Consider the following 7,371-nt stretch of genomic DNA (forward strand, 5'->3'; position numbering starts at 1 on the left):
AGTCTGAAATTTCAAAGTGGAATTGACAAACTTCATAAGCCTTTTTAAACCTCATACACTACAAGTTTTACATTTTCTGCATTACAGGAAAGTCCTTCTGCAACAGGGTGGTCAAATTAAGATCCTAAATCTGTACTTGTTCACTTACAGTACGTTCTAATTCATCTTTGTCTACAGTACCTCTCTCCTCCAGTTCCTCTCTCTTCCAACTTCACACTCTTTATCTCCCTCCTAAACACCCCACACCCACACCCTCTCTCTCTCTCTCTCTCTCTCTCTCTCTCTCTCTCTCTCTCTCTCTCTCTCTCTCTCTCTCGCTCTCTCTCCGTGTTTTGCTCTTTTACTCTGGACATCCCTGGTTTATCGGTGCTGTACTGGAGAGATTTACTCGTCCTGAGTGTCTCCCTGAGGAGAGAGACAGAAATAGAGAGAGGGCTGGAATCACTGTTATCTCTCTCCCTGGGCCGCTGCAGAACAGAGCTTTATGCAGGGAAAAGCAGCAGCTATCTGAATGGTAAATATTGGCTCCGGGAAGGAAGGGAGTAAATGAACGGTCTAATGACGGGTTTGAAATTAAACTGCACTTCAGGTCCTGCAAACCAGTCTTGCACTGACAGCAACTGAGTTTCTGATAAAGTGGGGAAGGAGTGGTGGTTGTGGTGGTTGTGAAAAGCAGGGAAAGAAGTGTCTGGCTTGTGCAATTGGCTTTACCCACACTGAGAGATACTGTAGTTAGGGTAACTGATGTGTTGTTGGAGGGTGGTCACCAATGGAGGCTGCTGAGGGGAGGACGGCTCATAATAATGGCTAGAATGTAGCCCATTCATGTGTTGGATACCAGTCCATTCACTCCATTCCAGCCATTATTATGAGCAGTCCTCCCCTCAGCACCCTCCATGTTCTGTAGTGAGCTAGGTTTAGTGTACTCAGAGGGCGTCTCAGACTCAAGTCACTAGGAGATCAGTCAGAAAGTTCGGAGGTTAACGCTTGGGAGCTGCAAGGCCATGTCTTTTAATTGTATTTATTCTAGAGTTTTTGAACGCTTCTGCTGAACAGCAGACAATAAAAGCCACGATTCAGTCGGACCATTGGTTGTCGACAATGTTGCTTTTAAGGGCAATGTTCCCGCGTTCCCAGAAATCTCATTCACGGTAAACCCTGCATATGTTGGCTGAATCTGAAATTGCCTTTAAAAGCTGCATTGTCAACAACCCGCGGTCACATTGAATTCCAGCCTGGGAGTGGGAATTCAATATGGAAAAGCATCACAATGTAATTTTTCCAAAATGTTGGCTCTTCTTACCCTAAGGAATATTAATCAAATGAACTCATCTCAGGGCAAACCCACAGATTGTGTTAAGAAGGCACTATGACTTGGATTGGGGTCAATAGAGCTTCAAGTTCCTTGGTGTAAACATGACCAACAAGCTATCATGGTCCAAACACACCAAGACAGTTGTGAAGAGGGCACGACAATGCCTATTCCTCCGCAGGAGACTGAAAACATTTGGCATGGGTCCTCAGGTCCTCAAAAAGTTCTATAGCTGCATCATCGACAGCATCCTGACTGGTTGCCTCAATTTTTTACAATATTTTTTTAATACCTCAAGGGGTCTTAAAATTCAAAATCAAATAGCAAAATGATCCTTGATATAACTTTATTAAAACATTTCCATCTACAGTAGATTAGTAGCACCCCCCCCCCCCCGCCTCCCTCCTCCCCCGGCTTTGACTGTGATGGGTTAACAGCTTCAACCCCCAAGCCAAAAGACTGACTAAACAGTTCATCAAATGGCTACCCCGACAATTTGCATTGACCCCCTTTTTACGCTGCGGCTGCTCAATGTTTATTATCTATGTCACTTTACCCCTACCTACATGTACATGTTACCTCAATTACCTCGACTAGCCCATTCCCCCATACATTGACTGAGTTCCGGTACCCCCTGTATATAGCCTCATTATTGTTATTTTATTGTGTTACTTTTTTTGGCCAAATATTTCCTTAATAAAAAAAAAACTCTGCATTGTTGATTAAGGTATTGTAATTAAGTATTTCATGGTAAGATCTTTACCTGTTGCATTCAGCTCACGTGACAAATAACATTTGATTTGAATACACCTATTGGGTTAACTGCATACGATTATGTTAATGCCACATACTCATACACTGCCTGGTCCTTTTCTGAGAGTGAAATACATTGCATTGTTCGCCACTTCTGTGCCTCACCCAACAGCAGGAAATCACATAACCACAGGCACTATGTGATTGTGAAAATGGAGATTAGCCTAGTGTTGCAGATCTCAGCAGAATGATTAAATATCATCCCTTGCATTCCAATGGAAATACTTTTGGCTGGAAGCATTGAGATAAGGTCCTACACTTGCTGGGAGATTCCCCTGTAAAATACACTGTGCTTAGAAAATGTCTGTTTTTATAGTACTGCTCATTTGCAGTATTTGAATATCCCTTTGTTGCTCCTCATTCCCCTTCTCCACGGCTTTAAGTCCGTAAGTTGTTCAATGTAGTCGATGGACAAGATGCAAAGTGGTTGGATGGATGTTTAGAGAATGCCTAGGGCACTGGTTTGCGCTGTTGTCGTGGGCTGTACTCCACTGTGTCTCCCCCATCCCTCTCCACTTCATCCACCCCCCAGTGCCACTATGTTAGCGCCCTCTCCATCACTGTCTGCCCGGGGCAAGCCACTGAGGACCCAGCAGAGGGGGAAAACAGAGTGTGCTGAGGGAGAAGAGGACGAAGGGAAGGAGGGAGGGGGAAGCATTTCCTGAGGGGCTCCGAGGCCCTCCTCATATCAATCACTCGGCAGGAATGAGGAGAGAGTCAGTGGAAGGTCTCTCCCTCCTCTCAACCCCCTACCCCCCTCCTATCTCATCCCATAAACCTGGCTCTCCTCCTCTCCCAACACCACCATTCCCCTCCATCTATCCCACTCTCCCTCCTCACCTTTGCTTCACTTCCTATTTAGAACCGTCCAGGGCCATTCCAGACCTTCACCTCCATCACCACAAACCTCCATCACAGCAGTTTTAACGAGGGCCGCTGCTTCCTTTTTCATTGGCTAAACAAAGCATGAGTCTTGTGATGTGTCTTTCTTGTTGTGATGTCTTAGGAGGATAGCCTGTCAGCTACTGCAGTGGTTAGGAGAACAGTCTTACATAGAGGAATGCAGAAATGCACCCACAAACAATACATTCTGAACAACATGTGGTGACATTAAATCACCTGGCTTTATTGGGTAGAAACGTGCCAAGAGTTGCTATTTCTCAGTGGAAGCAACCACCCCTGCCGTATGCATGGAACAAAAACATGCTACTAGAAAATAAACAACCTATTGCATCATACCTCCGCCTCCCCTAACTTTCCTTTACTTCACTCTGGAGATAAGTTGCATCATAAGCCGACACCTTTGTTGTGGAGTTTTTTAATGAGGAGCTTCATTAGGATAGACGCTTCACTCATCATTCAGTCTGGATAGTATGCTGCGACTTGACATGGCTGCTAGCTTGACCTCAGCCCATAGATGAGATGAAAGCTCAGTTGGAGATGGGCGTGAGATATGACCCGGGTTCTCCCCATCCATCCATCCATTCTCCCCATGCTTTGAGTCCACGCCGCTATCAGTGTTGGGAGGCTGTTTGACCTTCTAGTACAGCTCAGTACGCTGGGATACGTGTGGCGTGGTGAGGAGGAGGATGTGTATGGATATTCATTAGTGATGAGATTGGTGGTGTGTTTGCACCATGACCTTGCTGGAAGTGGGATAAGAGCTGGGCAGGAATAAAAGGGTGATTTAAAAGTCAGCCATTTTGAGCCAATGAGTGACCAGATTATCTTTTCTCCTTATCTCTCCTCCATCTTCTTCTCAAACCCCCTGCCCAATGGATGGAGTTGTTATGGTAAGTCGTTGGGATAACAGTGGGCTCCAAACCCCCACTGTATTTTCAAGGCCTTTTGGAAGAAAGCGTTCACCTTCTAGCCAATGGATACGAAGGTAGCCATTCTCCATTTAACTTTGTTATTGTCACCTTGAGGAAGATCATTTTCACTTGCCTTTAGAATGGATTATTTCATCATCTATTTATCCTATATATTGAAATAAAACTCACAGTTACTGTTGAGAGAAAATATCCCAAAGCTACAATGCATATCCTATAGCACCTTTAGGATTGTTCTGGAATATACAGTAGACTTTCATCTTATTAGACACGGGCTACTAAATATCACAATATTTGAAGTGTGTTGATGTGCCTCCTCCATGGGTGCTGTACATTTAAACACCGTCTCTGGTAGTAACAGACACAGAGATGATTTCCTAACCCAAGATTTACACACCAGGGAATTTAAATGTACAGCTGTACCATATTCTCGTGTTGTAAAAATGTACACATCCTCTCAGAAGCTGCAGGGAAAAAACTTTGGCGTCACAGTCTTTGCCTGCCCGATGTTAAAGTGTGTTTGAAATTTCGCTGATAAGTTCAATAATGTCTCCCCGGCAGATGACTGTCTATCGATCATCTCACTCATGCGTAGGAGGAGGAAGACAGCGCAGGCAGTGGCTCCTCTAGCAGATTTACTGAGAGATATGAATCGCTGTTAATTGTGTCCTATTGTACTGGTTCAATATCTTAAAAATATCACCTGCTGACGTTTCATTAAAATGTCAGCATAACTCCGCTGCTCGGTCAGGGGAGGGGGATTTGGCTAACCGGAATAATGAAGCTGAGAGGATGTGTGAGGAGTGTGACAGTAACGATATGCAGATTGCGAGTGTGCCTTGGCGGCAGAGAAGGAAAGCTGCAAATGCATGGGGATTTATTGTAGAATTGTTAAAATAGTTGAGAATGGCGCAACCAGTCAAATGACTAACTTGGGCTCATAAGGAATGTTGAAAGGGTGATTTTGTTGGCTGTTATTGGTGTCAGTTATGGAAGTTAAAGTAAGTAATTATAAAAGTAAAGGTTAAAACAATGTACTGTATGTGTAAATGTGACCAATTGGTAGTATATAAGGTCAATGCAGCAGCCTAATTGTATTTTCACACTCCTGACTGTGCAAATAAATAAACTATTAAATCTGAAATTAAAAAGACCTATATGGTCTTTTACCCATGACAGTTGATTTTTACATTTTCTATATCAGTAGTGTGCCCTTCAAACCTTTTTTTTTATCCATCAGGTTTTATTATGATTTCAATTCGTCTTTGATGCTCCAAACACTGCCATAGTATAATAAAATGTGACTGATTGATTGAGTTTTAGCACGGAACGCTGTTAATTGGGGCAGGATTGAGTAGTATGTAATTAGAAAAGCATCCTCCCTTTCCTGTGTGGTTAGGAATGGGGGTGATGTGCTGGGGCTTGATGTGGATCCAGAGAACGCCTTATCTCAGAAATAGGCATTTCCAATGTCCTCCGATCTGGTGATTGATGTTTTTATTTATTCATCCTGGGAGAGCTCCAAGCTTACTCTCTGTATCTCCATTCCTCTTCATTACAATTGGAATAATTATTTAAAAACTTAGCATTCTCAAGTTGTAAAATATAATTATTTCTTGAATGTAATTAAGAGATATTGAATTGGAAGGCAAAGTTGGTTTGAAAAATGTAAAGAGATATTTGCGCAATCAAGGGAATTGTGGTTAATTCCTTGTATGTATTTTTTTTTATATCCCCGCATTCTCCTTTTCTGACTTTAGAAAGAAGTTCCAAAAAGGCATCATACACACGTCAACAAATCCAGTCCCCCGAGCATGCCTGTCCCGACTATATGGGAGGAGGATGCACATTTTCAGAGGAACCTCTTTCTTTCTGGAAAAGTGCAGGTGAGCAATTTGCTGTGGGCACTTTCTATTACAATAGACAGGCTGCAGTTTGGAGGGGAGCAGGGGGAAAGAGAGGAATCAGAGGGATGGGAGCAGCCTGTACCCTCATTCTCCCCTTGAGACGCTGCACCTGCCAGGCACCGGGAATTATCATACACAGACGGCAATCTGACTGCCGACAAGCTGCGACATAATGCCGGGAGAACGTGGAGGGTATCAGTTTCGCTCCCTTGCCGCTTGCAGAGAGGGGTCCAATACATCCCTGTAATGCTTTCGAAACGAGCTCTGCTGCTATTAGCCAAACGACTATGGTACCATCCTCCGCCGCCATGACGTGGTCCAAAATCACTTAGTTTTCTGTGTTAGCAATCTATCCTAAAACGTGGCCTTTATGGCTTTTGCCCTTCGTCTGACTACGGGCATATATTCTGACATCAACCGCAGTGGTTTTTGCATAATGGATGAAACTCGAAGCGGTAATGTGCTTAGCAGGTTTTATTGTTGCAGAGTCTCAGGTTTGAAGCACTGGGGCGATGAAACTGAAGAGATTCAACTTTGTCTGTTGAGGCCAGATATGACTGAAGAGTTTCTGAGAAAGACATCAAATGAATACGTCTTCAAATGTGATAACCCTGAAAATAATTTGTAAGTATTATCCTCGGGATTGAAAGAGAGAGAGAGAGAGAGAGAGAGAGAGAGAGAGAGAGAGAGATTGAGAGAGAGAGAGAGCAAGCGATCAATCAAATAATCTCAATCAGTCAGTAAATGGTTTTAGGCAGACAGTCTGACTGTCAGGGGAATTCATCTTAAACATTGTTTACTGCTTCATCTATTGGACAGAGGGAATGACATGGATCCTCAAACTGTGTGGCAAGCAGCACTGGTTAAGGTGGCCTCAGCCTTCTCACAGGATTATAGAATGATACACTACGTGTTCACCCATCTATCAGTCACATTGAGTTGATTATGATGATGGAGAGTTATGAGTTGATGCATGATGAGGGAGCAATGATAGAATTATATCTATACAATCCTGGGTATGGATTTCAATTCAGGTTTTGTCATTTCCAACAATAAAACACTATGAACTGCTGATAAATGTTAAACGATAAATATTCAGAATTTATCATATTTTCCAATGAGCTTCATCATGGAAATATATTTTATAGCCTCTCCTGTATGGAAACTTTAAAATTCTGAAATCATGGGGAGGAGTGCAGTGCTGGTCTGAAAGTTGTCTGTGGGAGTTCAGAGAGAGAGAGGGGCAGTGCAGAGAAGAGCCAAGGGATGTGACGCACACACACACAGAAAACACTTCTCAGCTCATATTGTTTCATATTGGGGAAGTGGAAAATTAATGTCTTGCCTCTTCCCCCACCAACGGATATTGGATGGATCCTCTGTGAGAAATTCTGCTGCAGTGTGTGCCTCGCCTATTTCATCTTAGAAAGTGAAGGGATTGATTGTGAAGTCACTGATCTTTTACATTTCAAGCCACAACTATATCACTATATCACATCAGCTATCT

Source organism: Salmo salar, chromosome ssa05 (genome assembly GCF_905237065.1).
Source record: "Salmo salar chromosome ssa05, Ssal_v3.1, whole genome shotgun sequence".
Lineage (NCBI taxonomy): Eukaryota > Metazoa > Chordata > Actinopteri > Salmoniformes > Salmonidae > Salmo > Salmo salar.